General features: G+C 39.6%; 1 protein-coding gene across 2 annotated transcripts in view; it reads right to left on the minus strand.

Moving 5' to 3' along the window:
• LOC133563410 (zinc finger protein 469) overlaps window positions 1-25180 on the minus strand; it is a 787165-nt gene that overhangs the window by 671286 nt on the left and 90699 nt on the right. Inside the window, exon 3 of one of the 2 annotated variants that reach the window (XR_009809040.1) lies at window positions 3196-3328. The exons of the other annotated variant lie outside the window; for it this stretch is intronic. The gene's annotated coding sequence lies outside the window, so the exon portion shown is untranslated. Of the gene's footprint in view, window positions 1-3195; window positions 3329-25180 lie in introns of those variants that run through there. 2 annotated transcript variants of the gene reach the window in all.

Here is a 25180-nt window from a genome sequence, read left to right on the forward strand (position 1 = left end):
AGCTACACAGATGCAACTCATGTGCTTTTGATGTCGTTCAGTCCGAGCTGACTTAGTTTAGACTAGTGCTGAATTAATGTCAAAGTACCATTGATTGTCACACACAAAGTAGGTGTGGCGAAATTATTCTTTGCATTTTACCCGTCACCCTTGATCACCCCCTGGCATGTGAGGGGAGCAGTGGGTGGCCTCGCCCGGGAAACACTTTTGGTGATTTAAACCCCAATTCCAACCCTTGATGTTGATTGCCAAACAGGGAGGTAATGGGTCCCATTTTTATAGTCTTTGGTATGACTCAGGTGGTGTTTGAACTCACGACCGACCGATCTCGTGCAGAGAAATATAAGGTGATGTTATTCTCTATTGCCAAACGACTGCCATTGAACATTTCAAAAATAACTGCTCATAGAGTTTAACTTAAAATGGTCACAACATATAAGTACTTGGGGCAGTTGGGATAGGCTCCAGCCCCCACCAATCCCTTTAGGGGAATTTCTGTCGATTTTAAAAAATTAAGAAACCAATTCTAAAGAGCAGACCTAGTCCAATCTACAAACCCCGTTTCCATATGAGTTGGGAAATTGTGTTAAATGTAAATATAAACGGAATACAATGATTTGCAAATCCTTTTCAACCCATATTCAGTTGAATATGTTACAAAACCAACATATTTGATGTTCAAACTGATAAACATTTTTTTTTTTGCAAATAATCATTAACTTTAGAATTTGATGCCAGCAACACGTGACAAAGAAGTTGGGAAGGGTGGCAATAAATACTGATAAAGTAGAGAGATGCTCATCAAACATTTATTTGGAACATCACACAGGTGTGCAGGCTAATTGGGAACAGGTGGGTGCCATGATTGGGTATAAAAGCAGCTTACATGAAATGCTGAGTAATTCACAAACAAGGATGGGGTGAGGGTCACCAATTTATAAGCAAATTGTCCAACAGTTTTAGAACAACATTTTTCAACGAGCCATTGCAAGGAATTTAGGGATTTTACCATCTATGGTCCGTAAAATCATCAAAAGGTTCAGAGAATCTTAAGCGATATTACGGACCTTTGATCCCTCAGGGGGTACTGCACCAAAAACCGACAGTGTGTAAAGGATATCACCACATGGGCTCAGGAACACTTCATAAAACCACTGTCAGTAACTACAGTTGGTCGCTACATCTGTAAGTGCAAGTTAAAACTCTGCGCTGCAAAGCAAAACCCATTTATCAACAACACCAAAGAACGCCGCTGGCTTCGCTGGGCCTGAGCTCATCTAAGATGGACTGATGCAAAGTGGATAAGTGTTCTGTGGTCTGACGAGTCCACATTTCAAAATTATATTTGGAAATTGTGGACGTGGTGTCCTCCGGAACAAAGAGGAAAATAACCATCCTGATTGTTATGGGCGCAAAGTTGAAAAGCCAGCATCTGTGATGGTATGGGGGTGTATTAGTGCCGAGGCATGGGTAACTTACACATCTGTGAAGGCACTATTAATGCTGAATGGTTCATACAGGTTTTGGAGCAACATATGTTGTCATCCAAGTAACATTATCATGGACGCCCCTGCTTATTTCAGCAAGAAATGCCAAGCCACGTGTTACAACAGCGTAGTTTCGTAGTAAAAAAGTGCGGGTACTTTCCTGGCCTGCCTGCAGTCCAGACCTGTCTCCCTTCGAAAATGTGTGGCGCATTATGAAGCGTAAAATACGACAGCGGAGATCCCGGACTGTTGAACGGCTAAAGCTCTACATACTACAAGAATGAGATAGAATTTCACTCTCAAAGCTTCAACAATTAGTTTCCTTGGTTACTAAACGTTTATTAAGTGTTGTTAAAAGAAAAGGTGATGTAACACAGTGGTGAACATGCCCTTTCCCAACTACTTTGGCACATGTTGCAGCCATGAAATTCTAAGTCAATTATTATTTGCAAAAAAAATAAAGTTTATGAGTTTGAACATCAAAATCTTGTCTTTGTAGTGCATTCAACTGAATATGGGTTGAAAAGGATTTGCAAATCATTGTATTCCGTTTTATATTTACATCTAACACAATTTCTCAACTCATATGGAAACGGGCTTTGTAAGTCTGAGCACGAACTGATAAACCCTACTCGAATGAGAGGTGAAACGTCTTTTAAAACAAACCAAACAGTTCAGTTGCGATCGATTGAATGCTCTGAAATGACAATGCCCTGGATAAATGACACAATTCATAGGTCATTCTGTTGAGCATTTGTATTTTTTTTAAACTGTTTTTACTTAGACATTTTATATTGTTTGACCTATCCAGTATTTTTTTGTTAATTTTGTACGTCCATCCATCCATCCATCATCTTCCGCTTATCCGAGGTCGGGTCGCGGGGGCAGCAGCCTAAGCAGGGAAGCCCAGACTTCCCTCTCTCCAGCCACTTCGTCTAGCTCTTCCCGGGGGATCCCGAGGCGTTCCCAGGCCAGCCGGGAGACATAGTCTTCCCAACGTGTCCTGGGTCTTCCCCGTGGCCTCCTACCGGTTGGACGTGCCCTAAACACCTCCCTAGGGAGGCGTTCGGGTGGCATCCTGACCAGATGCCCGAACCACCTCATCTGGCTCCTCTCGATGTGGAGGAGCAGCGGCTTTACGTTGTACGTATATTTTTTTATTCGAACTATAGTATGTGACTGATGCTGTTTTTGTTGTTTGTATCTTTGTTTTGCTTCCCTATTGGCAGAATCACTCTTGGAAAACAGATTTTAATCACAATGTATTTTACCTGTTTAAATAAAGGATAGAGATTGATATTGATTGACGGTACTCAAAGCGCTTGGACACAATTACCACATTTCACCTACTGATGATGCAGCATCAGGAGCAACTGTGGGTCCAGTATCTTGCTCAAGTATACTTAGACATTATCACAGAGTGACTGAGGATCGAACCCGCAAACATCAGGTTGGGGGCCAACCCCTGGTTGGGTGCATTTTAGAAATGCATGATGGTTTATTTAAAAGTACTTAGAGAAAATTGACTGTTATTTATTTCTAATAGTATATTAATGAGAAGGAAAAATTGCTCTCTGAATTTTTGGAGCTCGTCTTTCCAAGCTAGTATTGCGCCAACATAATGCTGGCTGGAGGAGTTGCAATCAAGTGTCTGCTATTTGCGGCCAAGAAGTTCACTCCGTTTTGCCTTATTCACCAAATAATTCCACACAATTGACTGAATTTATTTGTGGATAAAAATGCAAACTGCTAAACACAGGCCAAAATTGAATTGGAGGTCTATTATGATATATACAAAATACAGAATCCCAGGTTATTGTCATGTGACTTCATGATGAAATCTGAAATGACAACAGAACAGTTCAGTAAAAGATAAAGCAAGTGTTTCCTTTGTGACAGATAGTACTGAACAGCATCCAAATCAAATGGAAACACACCCTGACTTTGATATTACTAGTCCTCATTTTCTACATTCTGCTGCAGGCTGTTACTGTAGCTGATGTCAATGTTACTGTCTATTGACACAAGAGACCCAACACCCGATTGCGAATATGCGCTTACATAAACACTGCACATGCATAAACACACACGATACTTTGAAATCAAACTATCTCATCTTTGAAACATGATATTTTTGGCACCATTCCACAGCCGTCGCAAGGGACCAAGGTAAAAAGGCAACAAATATTAGCTGCATGCTGCACATATGTGCTGGGTTAAAGACTCCCGATTAACTGCTTGAGGGAATGGACCCAACAACTCTTCCCACATGACATCGCTGAGGAGATGCTGACAGTACTCCAGATTATTATACACCTCTTAGATTAGTTCGATATTTTGATCGCTGGTTTTACTGAAACAAGCCTTAATTAGATTATTATGAATGTGATAGTCTCAAACAAACACTAAACTCATTCACTGAAGTTTGTTTGTTGTTGGTTTTAAAAGGGGACCTATGAATGTTTGTCTTTCCTGACTTTTAAATTGTGTTGCAATGTTTTATGCAATGTTAAACAATGCATCAAATAATAATGTTCAAGCATATGGTTGTGAGCTTGCATGCAGTTTTGGATGCAGTCTTTTTTTGTACATTGTGACATTAACCTGCTCAGTGGCCTTGTGGTTGGAGGGGGAGGTCGTGAGTTCAAAGCCCGTCAGAGTCGTACCGAAGACTACAAAAAAATGGGACCAATTCAATCAATCATCCATCCATCCATCCATCCATTTTCTACCGCTTATTCCCTTTTGGGGTCGCGGGGGGCTCTGGCGCCTATCTCAGCTACAATCGGGCAGAAGGCGGGGTACACCCTGGACAAGTCGCCACCTCATCACAGGGCCAACACAGATAGACAGACAACATTCACACTCACATTCACACACTAGGGCCAATTTAGTGTTGCCAATCAACCTATCCCCAGGTGCATGTCAATGTTTATTCATATAGCCCTAAATCACAAATGTCTCACAGGACTGTACAAACCACTACGACTATGACATCCTCGGAAGAACCCACATAAGGAAAACTCACACCCAGTGGCCAAGGAGAATTCACACCCAGTGGGACGCCAGTGACAATGATGACTATGAGAAACCTTGGAGAGGACCTCAAACGTGCCCAACCACCCCCCACCCCTCAGCCCCCTAGGGCAGTGGTCCCCAACCACCGGGCCATGGCCTGATTGGTACCGGGCCGCAGAAAAAAAAAATATTAAAAAGATTAAAAACATTTTAAAAAAAAATTTAATTTATTTTTTTATTAAGTCAACATAAAAAACACAATATACACGTATTAGTGCACCAACCACAAAAACCTAATTTTTTCATGACAAAAATGTCCCTTTTTCATGACAAAGAAGAAAAAAAAAAAAGGACCCCCCCCCCGGGCCGCGGGACAAATTATTAAGCGTTGACCGGTCCGCGGATACAAAAGGTTGGGGACCACTGCTCTAGGGGACCGAAAGCAATGGATGTCGAGCGGGTCTAACATGATACTGTGAAAGTTCAATCCATAGTGGATCCAACACAGCAGCGAGAGTTCAGTTCAAGCGGATCCAAGACAGCAGCGGGAGTCCCGTCCACAGGAAACCATCCCAAGCGGAGGCGGATCAGCATCGTAGAGATGTCCCCAACCGATACACAGGCGAGCGGTCCATCTTGGGTCCCGACGAGCGGTCCATCCTGGGTCCCGACTCTGGACAGCCAGTACTTCATCCATGGTCATCGGACCAGACCCCCTCCACAAGGGAGTGGGGGACAGAGGAGAAAAAGAAAAGAAGCGGCAGATCAACTGGTCTAAAAAGGGAGTCTATTTAAAGGCTAGAGTATACAAATGAGTTTTAAGGTGAGATTTAAATGCTTCTACTGAGGTAGCATCTCGAACTGTTACCGGGAGGGCATTCCAGAGTACTGGAGCCCGAATGGAAAACGCTTTATAGCCCGCAGACTTTTGTTGGGCTTTAGGAATCACTAATAAGCCTGAGTCTTTTGAACGCAGATTTCTTGCCGGGACATATGGTACAATACAATCGGCAAGATAGGATGGAGCTAGACCGTGTAGTATTTTATACGTAAGTAGTAAAACCTAAAGGTCACATCTTAAGTGCACAGGAAGCCAGTGCAGGTGAGCCAGTACAGGCGTAATAACGATCAAACTTTCTTGTTCTTGTCAAAAGTCTAGCAGCTGCATTTTGTACCAACTGTAATCTTTTAATGCTAGACATGGGGAGACCCGAAAATAATACGTTACAGTAATCGAGACGAGACGTAACAAACGCATGGATAATGATCTCGGCGTCTTTAGTGGACAAAATGGAGCGAATTTTAGCGATATTACGGAGATGAAAGAAGGCCATTTTAGTAACGCTTTTAATGTGTGACTCAAAGGAGAGAGTTGGGTCGAAGATAATACCCAGATTCTTTACCGAGTCACCTTGTTTAATTGTCAAATGTTAAAGTTGTATTATTAAATAGAGGTCGGTGTCTAGCAGGACCGATAATCAGCATTTCCGTTTTTTTGGCTTTAAGTTGCAAAAAATTAGCGAACATCCATTGCCTCCCTGCTTGGGAGCAGGACCAACCCTTGATGCAGAGTATCAAGGGCTGCTCACTGCTCCCCTCATCTCTCAGGGGGTGAACATGGGGATGGGTCAAATTGTCACACAGTGTGTGTGAATGGGTTTTCTACCTTTCCACATTAAAACATTCACACACACGTTCACACATGATGGCGGGAGCTGCCATGCAAGGCACTAACCAGGACCCATCAGGAGCAAGGGTGAAGTGTCTTGCTCAAAAACATAAACGGACGTGAATAGGTTGGTAGAAGCTGTGGATCGAACCGTCACACACGTGTGTGTGACAATCGTTGGGATTTCAACTTTAACATCACGGTGTAGTGGATATACCTTTTTGGGTATTTAGTATAAACCAGGGGCGCCCACACTTTTTCTGCACGCGAACTACTTTTCAATTGACCAAGTCGAGGAGATCTACCTCATTCATATATATATAACATATTTATTTATTTCTAAAAGAGACATTTTTGTTAACAAGTTAATGGTGTTTAATGATAATACAAGCATGTTTAACACATATGGATTCCTTTCTTTCATGAAGACAAGAATATAAGTTGGTGTATTACCTGATTCTGATGACTTGCATTGATTGGAATCAGACAGTGGTGCTGATAACGTCCGCATTTTCAAATGGAGGAGAAAAAAAGTCCTCCTTTCTGTCCAATACCACATGAAAGTGGTTGGATTTGGCATCTCATTTATCCAACTTGCATACTCGTTTTTAAACACTTTGTTATGAGAGTAGCATATGTGTGTGTGGCCCTTTAATGTCTGGCAGCAGGTGAGTGACGTTAGGGAGTGTGTGGGCGAGAGAGGAGAGGGAGCGGTCGCTGAGGGCAGGGGAGTGGCTAGGGTTTTTGTGTGGGATTTTGACTGTGTGCAAGACGTAAATAAAAAGCCACAATTTGCAAATAATCGCTGGACTCGTCATCTTGCCCTGTAGTCCAGAATTGTGAAGGGTGTTGCCCCGAGAATCCCTCAGTCCCGGAGAAGTGTCTCCCCTGCGCTCCGTGACTACGGTCAAGGTGCCGGAAGCAGGAAAAGTGCAACAACTTTATAAGAAATACATTGGCATCAAACTCCGTAGCTTGTGCACGCTAACTTTCTGAGACTGGGGCGGTATAGCTCGGTTGGTAGAGTGGCCGTGCCAGCAACTTGAGGGTTGCCGGTTCGATTCCCGCTTCCGCCATCCTAGTCACTGCCGTTGTGTCCTTGGGCAAGACACTTTACCCACCTGCTCCCAGTGCCACCCACACTGGTTTAAATGTGACTTAGATACTGGGTTTCACTATGTAAAGCGCTTTGAGTCACTAGAGAAAAAGCGCTATATAAAATATAATTCATAATTCACGTTTATTTTGTTAGCAGAGGCCGGATGAAGCAGGTCTTTTATGGTGAAGACAGGAACTGTGCAGTCGGTCTTTAGAGTTTTGACAGTAGGTACGGCCCAAGAGTCTGTTGAAATAAAAAGTGTTTCTCTTCGTCCTGTCAGCGATTTTTTTCTTAATAACGAGCTCGCAGCAGCCAGCGTCATCTCACAAGATCCTCTTGTGCCGAGAATGTCAAACAACCGACGAAAGTGAAGTGTTGGTGAAGATTGATGATTGCTTAATTTTATGTCTATTTTTTTTAATGCTTAGCTTGCGATCGACTGACACACCCTCCGCGATCGACCGGGAGCTCGCGATCGACGTAATGCTCACCCCTGGTATAAACCATCAGCCAGAGGGGGAGGGGCTAGTCTCCTAGGCTGTGAAATTGTTACGGCCACTGCCTTGAACCTCACGTGTTAATCATTCTTGTTTAATGAACTCCCACCTGCTCTGATTTCTATTTAAAAAATACCTTCTGGACTCTATCAAGCTGGGCCACAATGAAATTGGGTTAGCTGCTATGTTTTGACAGGAAAAGACTGCACCATTGTGACATGCTTACTTGGTTTGAGGGACTACAAGAGAGGAAGGATAAAGTATTATTCATATCTTATTTGGGATGTGCACAGTAACACTGACATGCAGTGACATAAAGGCTGCTAAACGCAGCTTTTTTAATGCGGCTCTGTATTAATCTGCGAGTAGGCGGGTGTACCTAATGCTGTGACTGGTGAATCTACATATTGCTTATGAAGTTTGACTGTTTCCGTGGGGAAAAAAAAAGAGGTATTCTGAAACTTCTGGAGAGGGTGAAGTATGGTTTTATTTGCAATCTGGGGAAGCCTGCACAAACAAACAGCTTGCAGACATATGCAGAAAGTGGGTTGAAAATGTGACAGTGAAACAGAATTTACATCAAAGCATGTTCAATACATACTATCTAGAACACAAGGAATTTTTTTTAAAGACCTACTAAAATGAGATTTTCTTTTTTAAACGGGGATAGCAGGTCCATTCTATGTGACATACTTGATAAATTTCACGATATTGCCATATTTTTGCTGAAAGGATTTAGTTGAGATCATCGACGATAAAGTTTTGCAACTTTTGGTCGCTAATAAAAAATCTTGACTGTACTGGAAGTAGCAGACGATGTGCGCGTGACGTCACGGGTTGTAGGGCTCCTCACATTGTTTATAATCATAGCCACCAGCAGCAAGAGCGATTTGGACCGAGAAAGGGACGATTTCCCCATTAATTTGAGCGAGGATGAAAGATTTGTGGATGAGGAAAGTTAGAGTGAAGCACTAGAAAGAAAAAAAAAAAAAGGCGAGAGCAGTGGGAGCGATTCAGATATTAAGACACATTTACTAGGATAATTCTGGAAAATCCCTTATCTGCTTGTGTTACTACGGCGTGGCGCAGTGGGAGAGTGGCCGTGTGCAACCCGAGGGTCCCTGGTTCAAATCCCACCTAGTACCAACTTCGTCACGTCCGTTGTGTCCTGAGCAAGACACTTCGCCCTTGCTCCTGATGGGTGCTGGTTAGCGCCTTGCATGGCAGCTCCCTCCATCAGTGTGTGAATGTGTGTGTGAATGGGTGAATGTGGAAGTAGTGTCAAAGCGCTTTGAGTACCTTGAAGGTAGAAAAGCGCTATACAAGTACAACCCATTTATCATTTATTTATTTATTTACTAGTGTTTTAATGAGATTATAAAGTCATACCTGAAAGTCGGAGGGCTGCGGTGACCGCCAGTGTCTCTGAGGGAAGCCATATGGAGGAGGCAAAAAAGTCACAGCTGCCTCTTTGACAGCTACTGCAGGAGGACGCAAACTCCGCTCAAGTCTCCGGTAAGAGCCGACTTAATATCACAATTTTCTCATCCAAAAACTTGCTGGTTGACATGTGGTAGAGAAGCATGTTCGCCTGACTGCTATGTTCCGTGTTAAAGCTTCACAACACACAAAGAAACACCGGCTGTGTTTTGGTTGCTGAAGGCAGCTGCAATCCACCGCTTTCCACCAACAACATTCTTCTTTGACGTCTCCATTATTAATTGAACAAATTGCAAAATATTCAGCAACACAGTTCTCCAAAATACTGTGTATTTTTGCCGTTAATACAGACGACATTTAGTTGTGTGTGTGCGTAGCGCTCATACTTCCTAAAAACCCATGACGTCTTGCGTACACGTCATCATTACACAACGTTTTCAAGACGAAACTCCCGGGAAATTTAAAATTGCAATTTAGTAAACTAAAAAGGCCGTATTGGCATGTGTTGCAATGTTGATATTTCATCATTGATATATAAACTATCAGACTGCATGGTGGGTAGTAGTGGCTTTCAGTAGGCCTTTAAGTGTCCAATTAAAATTAATTCAATTTATTTGTTAAGGTGTCTGCTGGTGTGTTTTTTTTTTTAAATGGTGTTCATTCTTTTAATATAGGAAATACATTACTATGATATGCTTCCAACATGAAAATACATCTTTAATTGTGCCTTTTTTTGCGTTTGAGTCAGTCCAGGAGCAGGAATGCGCTGGTGATGCAAACCCCAGCGTCATGCACAGAATTAAGTGTCAGTGTGCATGTTTATGTTGTCTGGATTGCGATTCAGAAATGACGCTCCTTGTTCAACACATCACACACACAGGTCAGAGCATGATAACGTGAATGTGCAGAAATGATCAAGTGTCTCCGTGGTAAAACCCGTGTATGCACGCAAATTCCTTATTTATGTAAATAATGCAGAATTGCACACGCAATTGAAAAGAGGTGCAGTCGATCACATGCAACACGCCTACTCATAATTCATGCTATTTTATTTTTTGCACATGCTGTGTAGCGCGGGGTGTTTGGAACTTAGGAAATCAGGCCCGAAGTAGGTTTATTTTTTAGTAAAACAAATGTTACAAAGTTAAGGAATGTTGTGGGGAAATAGTGATGGGATAAAAAGTTGATATGGATTCCTTTTTTTATGGTTGGTTTGTTCATTTTATGTGTTACATACATTTATCATTCTTCACAAAAGGAAATAAATCAAATTAATCACAAATCAATTGAATATATTGTTCCTAAGTTAAATAAATGCAAGTCAAATTAGATTTAGTTTCATCCGTTTTTTTGTTAAACACTTTATTCCATAAATAACCAACTGAGAAGGTGCCTGGTATGTTAAAGGGGAACATTATCACAATTTCAAAAGGGTTAAAGACAATAAAAATCAGTTCCCAGTGGCTGGTTTTATTTTTCGAAGTTTTTTTCAAAATTTTACACCTCCCTGGAATATCCCTGAAAAAAAGCTTTAAAGTTCTTGATTTTCCCTATTTGCGATGCGACTGTCCATTTCCCTGTGATGTCATTCAGGGCTGCCAATACAAACAACATGGCGGTTACCACAGCAAGATATAACGACATTAGCTCGGATTCAGACTCGGATTTCAGCGGCTTAAGCGATTCAACAGATTACGCATGTATTGAAACAGCTGGTCGGAGTATGGAGGCAGATAGCGAAAACTAAATTGAAGAAGAAATTGAAGCTATTGAGCAAATAGCTATTCGACCATAGCATGGGTGTACCTAATGAAGTGGCCCATAGCATGGCTGCCTTATTAGCATCGCCGGTAAAATGTGCAGACCAAACGATCAGGACTTTCGCATCTTGTGACACTGGAGCAACTTAAATCCGCCGATTGGTAAGTGTTTGTTTCGCATTAAATGTGGGTATTCAGTTTCAAATGTACATACAGGTAGCGTAAATAGCATGTTATCATCAATTAGCGTAGCATGTTAGCATCGATTACCTGGCAGTCATGCTGCGACCAAATATGTCTGATTAGCACATAAGTCAACAACATCAACAACTCACCTTTGTGATTTTGTGGACTTAATCGTTGCAAATGCATCTGCAGGTTATACATACATCTCTGTGCCATGTCTGCCTTAACATCGCCGGTCAAATGTGCAGACACTTTGGCAAATTCAATGGGGGTCTGGCGGCAGATTTCTTGCCAGTGGTGCAACTTGAATCCCTCCCTGTTAGTGTTGTTACACCCTCCGACAACACACCGACGAGGCATGATGTCTCCAAGGTTCCGAAAAATTGTCAAAAAAACGGAAAATTACAGAGCTGAGACCCGGTGTTTGTAATGTGAAAATGAAAATGGTGGGTGTATTACCTCGGTGACGTCACGTTCTGATGTCATCGCTAAAAGACCGATAAACAGAAAGGCGTTTAATTTGCCAAAATGTACCCATTTAGAGTCCGGAAATCGGTTAAAAAAAATACATGGTCTTTTTTCTGCAAAATCAAGGTATATATTGACGCTTAAATAGGTTTGGTGATAATGTTCCCCTTTAACGTAACATATTATGGTAAGAGTCATTCAAATAACTATAACATATAGAACATGCTATACGTTTACCAAACAATCTGTCACTCCTAATTGCTAAATCCGATGAAATATTATACGTCTAGTCTCTTACGTGAATGAGCTAAATAATATTATTTGATATTTTACGGTAATGTGTTAATAATTTCACACATAAATCCCTCCTGAGTATAGGTCGCACCCCCAGCCAAACTATGAAAAAAACTGCGACTTATAGTCCGAAAAATACGGTAGTTTGTCTGCGTTAGCGCTTATAATAATATCACTAATACTTGGTTAATATACGAGTCACAAAATGTAAATGGAGTATTGTTGGCACATTTTGAATAGTAATTTATCAGATTTTTACAGAAGCGCCCATTGGCTCTGCAGTAAGCAGACCTTTATTTACGTTTATCTAATTAAGAATGCATAAATAATCAAATCCATCCACTGTCATGTCTTTCATTGCAAAAAAAGTGCAGTTCCCCTTTAAAGAAACCAATAAATATCTTTTATTTGATTTAAATAAAAATAAAAAGTAGTTTGAAAGGAGACAAATAACGTCACATATTACAGAGAAACATGGCATGATGATATACTGCTTTAATAAAATTAATATTTTCAGAAAATTGGTCATTTTAGAACGAATATAGATTGCACTTTGTATAATAAGGGTCTAATGACGCATCAACATTGTTGACATATATCGACAGTAAAATTGGTCATCAACAAATTAATTTGTCGACAATAGTCATGATGTCATCACTCATGTTTTTCAGAGTGGCGTGAGTCAGCTCGTACGTAAAGTGTGGGCACATTTCCTCTTATACTTGTAGTGTGATACATTACTTTGTCTCCCACTACAAGAATAAGAGGAAATGTGCCCACACTTTAGTCATTTTACCCAAAATTCTCCAACTAAACTCAGTCTAAATTAATTTGCAGTGCAATGAAAAAAGGCACAAAAACAAACTTGAATCACACGCACGAAGACAAAAAACATTACGGACCAATGTGACGGCTTTTTAAAATTAAACACATAATCTATTACAGTGGTTCTCAACCTTTTTTCAGTGATGTACCCCCTGTGAACATTTTTTTAATTATAGTGCCCCCTAATCAGAGCAAAGCATTTTTGGTTGAAAAAAAGAGATAAAGAAGTAAAATACAGCACTATGTCATCAGTTTCTGACTTATTAAATTGTATAACAGTGCAAAATATCGCTCATTTGTTGTGGTCTTTCTTAAACTATTTGGAAAAAAAGATATAAAAATATCTAAAAACGTGTTGAAAAATAAACAAATAATTCAATTATAAATAAAGATTTCTACACACGCGGGCTATAGAGCGTTTTCCGTTCGGGCTCCAGTACTCTGGAATGCCCTCCCGGTAACAGTTCGAGATGCTCCCTCAGTAGAAGCATTTAAGTCTCACCTTAAAACTCATTTGTATACTCTAGCCTTTAAATAGACTCCCTTTTTAGACCAGTTGATCTGCCGTTTCTTTTCTTTTTCTTCTATGTCCCACTCTCCCTTGTGGAGGGGGTCCGGTCCGATCCGGTGGCCATGTACTGCTTGCCTGTGTATCGGCTGGGGACATCTCTGCGATGCTGATCCGCCTCCGCTTGGGATGGTTTCCTGCTGGCTCCGCTGTGAACGGGACTCTCGCTGCTGTGTTGGATCCGCTTTGGACTGGACTCTCGCGACTGTGTTGGATCCATTGTGGATTGAACTTTCACAGTATCATGTTAGACCCGCTCGACATCCATTGCTTTCCTCCTCTCTAAGGTTCTCATAGTCATTATTGTCACCGATGTCCCACTGGGTGTGAGTTTTCCTTGCCCTTATGTGGGCCTACCGAGGATGTCGTAGTGGTTTGTGCAGCCCTTTGAGACACTAGTGATTTAGGGCTATATAAGTAAACATTGATTGATTGATTGACACATAGAAGTAATGATCAACTTAAAGTGCCCTCTTTGGGGATTGTAATAGAGATCCATCTGGATTCATGAACTTAATTCTAAACATTTCTTCACAAAAAAAGAAATATTTAACATCAATATTTATGGAACATGTCCACAAAAAAATCTAGCTGTCAACACCGAATATTGCATTGTTGCATTTCTTTTCACAGTTTATGAATTTACATATTTTGTTGAAGCATTATTCAATAAAAATTAATAAAGGATTTTTGAATTGTTGCTATTTTTAGAATATTTTTTAAAAATCTCCCGTACCCCTTGGCATACCTTCAAGTACCCCCAGGGTTACGCGTACCCCCATTTGAGAACCACTGATCTATTAGACAGCTAAAATGTTAAATAGATGGATACAATTCTATAAATTGAGTCTATTAGATTGATTTACAAAAAAACAGAAAAGGCCGAAGTTAATCACTAATCAGTAATATACCAGTCTGCAACTTTTTAAACACATCGTCATTAAATGCTTGCTTCTTTTTAAGGAAGTTAGATGGTTTGGGTGTTTTATCGTTTGTTGTTATTACCGCTAGTTTAACCCTTTTTCATTTTTACATAAAAAAATTGATACTTTGGATGTTTTTTAACACCTTGCCTGTCCTTGCATTTTAAATGCAAAACATGTTAAGCACATGCATAAAACATATCACGAGCTGAATTTAAAAGTAGATGGTTAAATTACAGCCAGTGAGTTTGTGTACGCTTTATAATCTGATTAGTCGAATAATCGTTAATCAAGTCAATGACTCGTCGACTAACAAAAAAGTCGTTAGTTGCAGCCCTATTATATCAACCAATTGTCAAAAAACTATATTATTCGGAGAGGCAAAACTTCTGGAAGCTAAAATGTAGCATTACACACGAAAAAATAAACTCCAGTATTGACATCGAAAAAGTGCAAACTTAAATCACGGACCATAAAACGTACTTTCGATGAGTGAATCCATCAGGCTCTATTTTCATACACAAGGAGCACTGGATTATAAGGCACATTAAAAGGGTCATGCTATGATTTTTTTCCCTCACATTTAAAACAGTTCCTTGTGGTCTACGTAACACGTAATGGGAGTTCTTTGGTCAAAATGTTGCATAGATAATGTTTTACAGACCATCTTTAATTCCCTTTCTGACAGTCTCTTCGGAATCTGCCGTCTTGTAGGCAGTGTTAATTACGTGGCTCCACTTTGACTGCGTCTTTTCCCCGCCATCGTAGTTTTTAGCGCTTACAAATGGAATCTACTGACGGATTAAGTTCGAACTACACACTACTTTGTGTTAGAAATGGCAACCACTGAGTAGGAATGCCCCACAACTAGAGGATAGCGGAAAAAAAAAAATTATTGGGACTACAACAGTGGACGTGTGCACATTTTTAGGACTTATGCAGATCCCAAATAGACAACAGCAGGAACCAATAGGTAAGAAAGGTGGTTTTGCTATTTGGGTGGGGGAAAAAAAGCCAGATAAATTGTCTCCTAATAGGTGCCATTTTTGTGTCCTTCTACACCAGGGGTCACCAAACTTTTTGAAACCAAGAGCTACTTCTTGGGTAATGATTAATGCGAAGGGCTGCCAGTTTGATACACACTTAAATAAATTGCCAGAAATAGCCAATTTGCTCAATTTAACTTTAATTAATAAATCTATATAGATGTGTATATACATACATTAAAAAAAAATTGGTATTTCTATCTGTCATTCCGCCGTACATTTTTTTTCCTTTTACGAAGGTTTTTTGTAGAGAATAAATTATGAAAAAAACTGAATGGTTTAAAGGAGAAAACAGGAAAAAAAAAAGAAAATTAAATGTTGAAACATAGTTTATCTTCAATTTCGACTCTTTAGAATTCAAAATTCAACCGAAAAACATTGAGAAAAACTAGTTAATCCGATTCTTTTTGAAAAAATTATTTACGGAACATAATTAGTAATTTTTCCTGATTAAGATTAATTTAAAAATTTTGATGACATGTTTTAAATAAGTTAATATCCAATCTGCACTTTGTTAGAATATATAACAAATTAGACCAAGCTATAGTTCTAACAAAGACAAATCATTATTTCTTCTAGATTTTCAGGACAAAAATGTTAAAAGAAATTCAAAAGACTTTGAAATAAGATTTAAATTTGATTCTAAAGATTTTCTAGATTTTTCAGAATAATTTTTTTGAATTTTAATCATAATAAGTCTGAAGAAATATTTCACAAATATTCTTCGTCGAAAAAACAGAAGCTAAAATGAAGAATTGAATTAAAATGTATTTGATATTCTTTACAATAAAAAAAATAAAAATAGACACTTGAAAATTGATTTAAATTGTCAGGAACGAAAAAAGGAAGGAATTTAAAAGGTAAAAAGGTATATGTGTTATAAAATCCTAAAATCCTTTTTAAGGTTGTTTTTTTTCTCTAAAATTGTCTTTCTGAAAGTTATAAGAAGCAAAGTAAGAAAATAAATGATTTTTTTTAAACAAGTGAAGACCAAGTCTTTAAAATATTTTTTGGGATTTTCAAATTCTATTTGAGTTTTGTCTCTCTTAGAATTAAAAAGGTCGAGCAAAGCAAGACCAGCTTGCTAGTAAATAAATAAAATGTAAAAAACAGAGGCAGCTCACTGGTAAGTGCTGCTATTTGAGCTATTTTTAGAACAGGCCAGCGGGCGACTCATCTGGTCCTTACGGGCGACCTGGTGCCCGCGGGCACCGCGTTGGTGACCCCTGTTCCACACACTATTATAATACCTGTATGTTGAAAGCACTGTACGTCTGACTACGGTGGATGTAATGCGCCGACAATCGTAGCTTACCGAAGTCGTACTAAAAGTTTAGAGAGATAAATAGATAGTACTTTATTGATTCCTTCAGGAGAGTTCCTTCAGGAAAATTACAATTCCAGCAGCAGTGTACAGAGTTGAGATCAATTTAAAGAAAAAAGTAAAAAGTAAATAATGGGGGTTTAAAAGGAAACAAAATAGAGAAATATTACAAAAAGAATAAAAACAATGGGAATAACAATATAACAGTAAAATAAGAATATAACAAGACAAAGTAGGCAGTAGTGACCATGTTATGAAAATGTTTAGGTCATGTTCAAGACCTATGTTTAGGTCTTGAACATGCGTCTACATCAGACCTGGGAAAATTAAGGCCTGGGGGCCACTTGCGGCCCCTTAAGCTTTCCAATCTGCCCCGCCGGGCAATCCCAAATAATTTTCTTAGATCTTAAAGATTGAAAGAGTAGCTGCCATTATGATGTGCAGTCATGTTTTCTAAGTCTTCAACTATACAAAGTATTTCAATGGTTGGAATATGTGCTTATGGATGATATACCAGTTACTATGGTCATCTAATTAGTTATTATGGTCATCTACAAATCCCGTTTCCATATGAGTTGGGAAATTGTGTTACATGTAAATATAAAACGGAATACAATGATTTGCAAATCCTTTTCAACTCATATTCAGTTGAATGCACTACAAAGAAAAGATATTTGATGTGCAAACTCATAAACTTAATTTTTTTTTGCAAATAATAATTAACTTGGAATTTCATGGCTGCAACATGTGCCAAAGTAGTTGGGAAAGGGCATGTTCACTACTGTGTTACATCACCTTTTCTTTTAACAACACTCAATAAACGTTTGGGAACTGAGGAAACTAATTGTTGAAGCTTTGAAAGTGAAAATCTTTCCCATTCTTGTTTTATGTAGAGCTTTAGTCCGGGGTCTCCGCTGTCGTATTTTACGCTTCATAATGCGCCACACATTTTCGATGGGAGACAGGTCTGGACTGTGGGCGGGCCAAGAAAGTACCCGCACTCTTTTTTTTACGAAGCCACGCTGTTGTAACATCTGCTGAATGTGGCTTGGCATTGTCTTGCTGAAATAAGCAGGGGCGTCCATTAAAAAAACCGCGCTTGGATGGCAACATATGTTGTTCCAAAACCTGTACGTACCGTTCAACACTAATGGTGCCTTCACAGATGTAAAAGTTACCCATGCCTTGGGCACTAATGCACCCCCATACCATCACAGATGCTGGCTTTTAAACTTTGCGTCGATAACAGTCTGGATGGTTCGCTTCCCCTTTGGTCCGGATGACACGATGTCGAATATTTCCAATAACAATTTGAAATGTGGACTCGTCAGATCACAGAACACTTTTCCACTTTGCATAAGTCCATCTTAGATGATCTCGAGCCCAAAGAAGCCGGCGACGTTTCTAGATTTTGTAGATTTTGTGTGTATATATATATATATATATATATATATATATATATATATATATATATATATATATATATATATATATATATATATATATATATATATATATATATATATATATATATATATATATATATATATATATATATATATATATATATATATATATATATATATACATACACACACACACACACACACACACACACACATACATATATATATAAAAATAAAAGAAATACTTGAATTTCAGTGTTCATTTATTTACACACACACACACACACACACACACACACACACACACATACACATATATATATATATATATATATACACACACACACACACACACACACACACACACACATACATACATATATATATATATATATATATATAAAAATAAAAGAAATACTTGAATTTCAGTGTTCATTTATTTACACATACACACACATAATACTCATCTACTCATTGTTGAGTTAAGGGTTGAAATGTCCATCTTTGTTCTATTCTCTGTCACTATTTTTCCAACCACAGCTAGACTCTCTGGCAGAGAACAAGTCTAGCAAAACTCCTAGTCATTATGGACAATACCTCCCACCCACTACACTCGGACCTTGCGGAGAGAATGAGCATGTTCAGTGGAAGGCTCAGACTCTGTAACACAGAACGACACAGGAGGTCCTTCACACCGACAGCCATCAGACTGTATAATGCATATGTTCCTTGACTGCACTTAAATGTAGAATATATTTATATTATTTATATATTATATATATAATATATATATATAATATTATTTATTATTATCATTGTTTGTGAGCAAACTGTGGTGCTGAATTAAATAAAGTACATTCTATTCTATTCTATTCTATGTACAGTAGATGGCAGTATTGTCCTGTTTCAGAGTGTCAAAGTTCACAACATTGGAGCTTACAGACGAACTGCTTTACGGTAGACAAATATATGACTGCTGTTGTCGCGTGTTCTTACCGGGCTGGGAGGACTTTAATGAAACTGCCTAACAATAAACCCACATAAGAAACCAAGAACTCGCCCTTGATCATTCTACAGTTATAACGTCATTGGGTAGGCTCGCTCTTCATACTGTGGGAAAGCGGGCATGAAAACAGACTGTCGACACGTCACTTAGGTCCGCTTGGAGCTGGAGAGGGCGTGGCCTCCAGCTCCGCCTGAATTTCTGGAGATTTTCGGGAGAGGCGCTGAATTTCAGGAGTCTCCCGGAAAATCCGGGAGGCTTGGCAAGTATGCTCTACTGGTACCATAATTCAAAAGAAAATGGCCAGCGGTGCTGAAAATTTGACTTTTCAAGAATTTACCTAAAACTAAATGGACAAAGCATAAGCCCATTCCTGAGTAGTTGTTCTGGTCTTAATACAGCGCTTGGGAAAAAAAAAGTATGGAATCAACTTGGAGAATGTATATTCAGTTGTTTAATTTTGTTAGAAAAAAGAAGGTAACAGACATGACACAAAACTATACTAATTTTAACCGGCAACTTTCTGGCGTTAAAAAACACTCAAATCAAGGATAAAAAATTGCGGTAGTCTGGAACCGACTGTTATTTTTACATCAAAAAACATAGAATCATTCACTTCTGAGTCATAAATATGGACTCATGAAAAACAAACACCACTGAGAGTCATGCAATAGTACCTGCCAGAAGAAGACTCGTTGAAAAATGTCTACGTCCATGCAAGCCTTAATTAAAAGATTATAAATAATTGTGATATAAATAAATGTAAGAATTGTAATGACATTTAATGTAATAGAGTAAATAGGGTTTCTTCTTCACAAAAATAATAAAATAAAAGTAAAATGTATGTTGTATTAAAACTACTCTGACGAGTACAATGTATTAAAAATGTTACTGTACTGATATGTAACGGAGTGACTGTGTTGGCCCTGCGATGAGGTGGCGACTTGTCCAGGGTGTACCCCGCCTTCCGCCCGATTGTAGCTGAGATAGGCGCCAGCGCCCCCCGCGACCCCAAAAGGGAATAAGCAGTAGAAAATGGATGGATGGATGACTGCGGTGCGTTACTACCCACCTTTGATAATAGCTTTTGTTTAGCTTTTTTGGATTTAAATCCCAATTCCTGCTGCTGGTTTCATACAGTTCGGTCACAGACGGTGACTCCAGTTCGCAACCATTTGGTTTTGCTGCATATTTTCGGTTTTCAAGACATATTGCTTCAAGTTTTCTGTCTTGACGCTTTGATGTTTTCTTTTGTTTACAAGTATGATTGCCTTTTACGACACAGCTGACCACAGTCAGCTGTGACTAAAGTCTGGGAATTATTTGCAACCTTGAGTCATGTTTTACCTTCTTGAAGAAGCTTGATAATTCTCTCATTTGTTTCAATTGACATCTGTCGCTTCACGGTGGCAGAGGGGTTAGTGCGTCTGCCTCACAATACGAAGTTCCTGCAGTCCTGGGTTCAAATCCAGGCTCGGGATCTTTCTGTGTGGAGTTTGCATGTTCTCCCCGTGAATGCGTGGGTTCCCTCCGGGTACTCCGGCTTCCTCCCACTTCCAAAGACATGCACCTGGGGATAGGTTGATTGGCAACACTAAAATTGGCCCTAGTGTGTGAATGTGAGTGTGAATGTTGTCTGTCTATCTGTGTTGGCCCTGCGATGAGGTGGCGACTTGTCCAGGGTGTACCCCGCCTTCCGCCCGATTGTAGCTGAGATAGGCGCCAGCGTCCCCCACGACCCCGAAAGGGAATAAGCGGTAGAAAATGGATGGATGGATGGACATCTGTCGTGTTGGAGCCATGATTCATGTCAATCCACTTGGTGCAACAGCTCTTCAAGGTGTAAACGCAACTTTTAATTGCAGACTAATTACCGATTTAATCTGATACAGATGTTGGCTTCAGAAAAAAAAAAATGATAGGGTGATTTAATTTACATCAGAACTTAGTGGTTCCGTGTTGTCACTATGTTTGATCTAAAAAGGAAATGTTTACAGACTACCACAATTTATTTTCTTTATTTATTTTAGCGTTTTTTCAAACCAAAAAGTTGCCATTTAAATGACTGTCTTTTTTTTTTTCTACAAAAACAAAAACTGAATGATCATCCTTCAAGTCTGGTGATTCCATAATTTTCACAAAGATTTGCAGTTATTTTCTTCGCAGATGACATGTAGGTGATGTTTGTAGCTACAGGCGTACGAAAAACGTTTTTTTTAGGAATGATAAAGTGGCAACTTCTGGTGGAACATAAGGCTTTTGACATAACTTATCTATCAGCGCGACTACGATTAGTAACAATCGCAGCATAAGGAAATTTGAATGTGCAGTCTATGTGGTCGCTGATTTATTTTTGCGTTGACCGCCAGCACAATTTCCACCTTCACATCATGACTGCCGTAATTCGAGAGGTAAATGGTAAACGTGTTAACTTGTATAGCGCTTTTCTACCTTCAAGGTACTCAAAGCGCTTTGACACTATTTCCACATTCACCCATTCATACACACATTCACGGACGTGACTAGAATAGCGGAAGCTAGGGATCGAACTATAAACCCTCAGATAGCTGGCACAACCGCTCTCTCCACCAAGCCACCCCATCCTCACAAAGCACCAGAAAAACCAAGCACACACTTCCAGCTTTCACAAGAAAATTGCTGTGCATTACCTGCAATAACAAAATAAGAGTCCCAGAAGAATAGCTAACATATACACTATTTAGTTTTTTTCATTTGAAAAAAAAATTCCTTCATGCAATTTGTAACCGATAAAATCTTATAATACATCCATCCATCCATTTTCTACCGCTTACAATACACCTATATTTGCAATTACCGTATTTCCTTGAATTTCCGGAGGGCATATAGTATGCGCCTGCCTTGAATTACTACCGGGTCGAACTCGCTTCCAAAAATAATTAGCGCATGCTTAGTATTACCGCCTGGTCAAACTTGTGACACGTCACCTGTCATCATCACCGGTAATTTGAAATCGCATAAAGGGAAGAAGATTAAGAGCTATTCAGTAGGATTTAAGGTCAACGCTTACATCGCACTCAAATTTTTACTGCATACCTTTGGTAAGTGCCGGAGTGAGAAGAGGTTTTAAAATAATTAGCGCATGCTTACTTTTACCGCATGCCTTTGGTAAGCGCAGGAGTGAGAAGAGGTTTTAAATTAATTAATTGACGCTTGCAATTTTGAGAAAGTTTTAACTGTCCCAAGTAATTTATGGCGAGGAGAGCTAACAAAGTATGTTTGTATTTTTTAACCGATTTGAGACATTGTTAATATTGTAAGTGCAGATCGAAACTACCGGATATCGAATTGTGATTACCGTATTTCCTTGAATAGCCGCCGGGGCGCTAATTAATTTAAAACCTCTTCTCACTCCTGCGCTTATTCAAGGCATGCGGTAAAAGTAAGCAGGCGCTAATCATTTTAAAATCTCTTCTCACCCCTGCGCTTACCAATGGCATGCAGTAAAAAATTGAGTATGATATAAAAAAAGAATAAAGAAATTCTTCTGCGGCCGCGGCCCAGTGGTTGGGGACCACTGCTCTACAACATGTCATCGCGCCCACCTTTACACCATGCTATCTGCGTGCCGGTCGGACGCATGCATATCACTGCTTCTCATACGAGATTGCAATGCATACTTGGTCAACAGCCATACCTGTTACACTGATGGTTGTTATATAAACAACTTTAACACTCTTACACTCTTGCCACACTCTGTGAACCCACACCAAACACATTTCTGAAAAACATCTGCTCTGTAACACATTATAAACGCAACATATTACCCAGAATTCCAATGCATCCATGACTCTTGGCTATATTATACACACGCCCCCAATCCCGCCCACCTCAACCGGCGCACAGAGAGGGGGGGCGGGGGGCGGGTTTTGGTGCTAGCGGGGTGTAAAATTTAGCCAAGAGTCACGGGTGCATTGCAATTCTGGGTAATTCTCATGTTGCGTTAATAATGTGTTACAGAGCCAATGTTCTCCAGAAATGTGTTTGGTGTGGGTTCACAGAGTGTGGCACATATTAGTAAGAGTGTTAAAGACAAGTTGTTTTACATCACAACCATCAGTGTGATCTGTATGGCAGTGGAACAAGGCCCCTGGTTTACACATAGTAAAAGGATTTTGGAAATGACGACAGGGGAAGCGTCACGCGTAACTTCACGACTTTGACCCGGCGGCAAAAGTAAGCATGCACTAATAAATTTGGGGAGCGAGTTTGACCCGGCAGTAATTCAAGGCAGGCGCATATTACATGCCCGGTGGCTATTCAAGGAAATACGGTAATCAATGTATAACCTTATGAATGGAAATCAAACCAACTTGGAAAATTGGCCCTGATACCCAGCACCATAATGATTGTATATTTTTTTAAAGAAGTTGGTCAACTTGACCATTTTGGGTTAACATTCTGACAGTTTGTTGAAATAAGTCCCACATTTGTCATTTACTCTTGTATCCGTGCTTGCTGGAGTTTCATGTGGAGAAATCGTATCGACACTATTGTTTTTTTTTTTTAAAGGAATATCGCTTAGCATTCAGTATTATTGTGGTGACGCGTACCATTATCATTTTGTATGATTTATATTTTCCCAATGAGGCCATCAATGGGCTGCAACCCTAACTTAACTGCAAGTCATAAATTCTAACTGTGGCGATGTTGTAATCATCTTTAATATGCCTTTAAGGACAACTACATCATCAGAGTTCTCCCAGATAGCTATGGAACAATCTTCCAGTGCAGCCAACCCAACCCAAAATTACATATTTAGCGGAGAACAACAAAGACCCTAAGAGCTTCTTTGAAACTCTGAAATAACACAGAATAAGTATGACTGAGCTACTGTCAGTCATCAAATAAATCTATAATTGTGTTCTATAATCTCTCAAACAAACTAATTTTGACCTCCGCCACCAGGGCATTCTCTCTTAGCTCTTGTATTCCAGTTTGCCGTGCCTCTTTGGGCCTTCTTTTAAATCTTCCAGCCCACTCCTTTACTTCCCTTATGCTCTCATATGTCAACAACAACGCTGAATAGTTTAACACACCCCAGTCAAGGTCAAGAAAAATCCAGTGTACACTGGTGACCTTTAAAGCAGCTGCAAATGTGAGTACTAAAACACAGCTAGAGTCCAAGGTCGCGCTGACAGCTTCATCCAAGCTTTATCAGGCATAGGGAGAAGATATTTGTATACTCTATGACTACATCAGGTGAACTGCAATGATGCCAAGTGCTGGAAAATGGATGTGACTGACATATACTGTGCATTGGTCACAGGTAGTAAGCTGTCTATTATCACTGAGAAGTTTGTGTAAAAGATTGCATCACACAATGGAAGCAGATTAAAATAAAAAGAGTATGAATGGAAATGGTGAGCGAATAAAGAAGGAGTGGCAATCTCCCAGCTTTCCGATACTGTGAATCAGTGGAGCTTGAATGTGGAACAAGAGTTCAGCAAGTTCAAACAGAAATGAAGACAGATTAGGCGTAATAAAAACATGCTATACAAGCAAGTCTTTACACTTGCAAACTGAAACATGTACAACTCGACCATGCATCTTTTAACAGTCATTGGCAGCTGTTGCATGGGTACCAAACGCATGAAGGTATTTGCTGGCTGAAAAGTGAACTATTTTGTAATTTAAAGCACTACTGGAACCGACTACTACCGACCACGCAGTCTGATAGTTTATATATCGATGATGAAATATTAACATTGCAACACATGCCAATACGGCCTTTTTGGTTTACTAAATTGCAATTTTAAATTTCCCGCGAGTTTGTTGTTGAAAACGTCGCGGAATGATGACGCGTACGCGTGACGTCACGGACTGTCAGGAAATATTAGCAGCCGCGCCACTCGCGGCTAAAAGTCGTCTGCTTTAACCGCATAATTACACAGTATTTTGGACATCTGTGTAACTTGTTCATTTAATAATGGAGACTATAAACAACAATGCTGTTGGTGGAAAGCGGTGGATTGCAGCTGTCTTTAGCACCGAGACACAACCGATGTTTCTTTGTTTGTTGTGAAGCGGAGCGGTCAAGCGAACATGTTTTCTCTACGTCAACCAGCATGTTTTTAGATGGGGAAATTGTGATATAGATCTTACCGGAGAAATCATTGGATTATCTG

Source organism: Nerophis ophidion, linkage group LG12, assembly GCF_033978795.1.
Source record: "Nerophis ophidion isolate RoL-2023_Sa linkage group LG12, RoL_Noph_v1.0, whole genome shotgun sequence".
Lineage (NCBI taxonomy): Eukaryota > Metazoa > Chordata > Actinopteri > Syngnathiformes > Syngnathidae > Nerophis > Nerophis ophidion.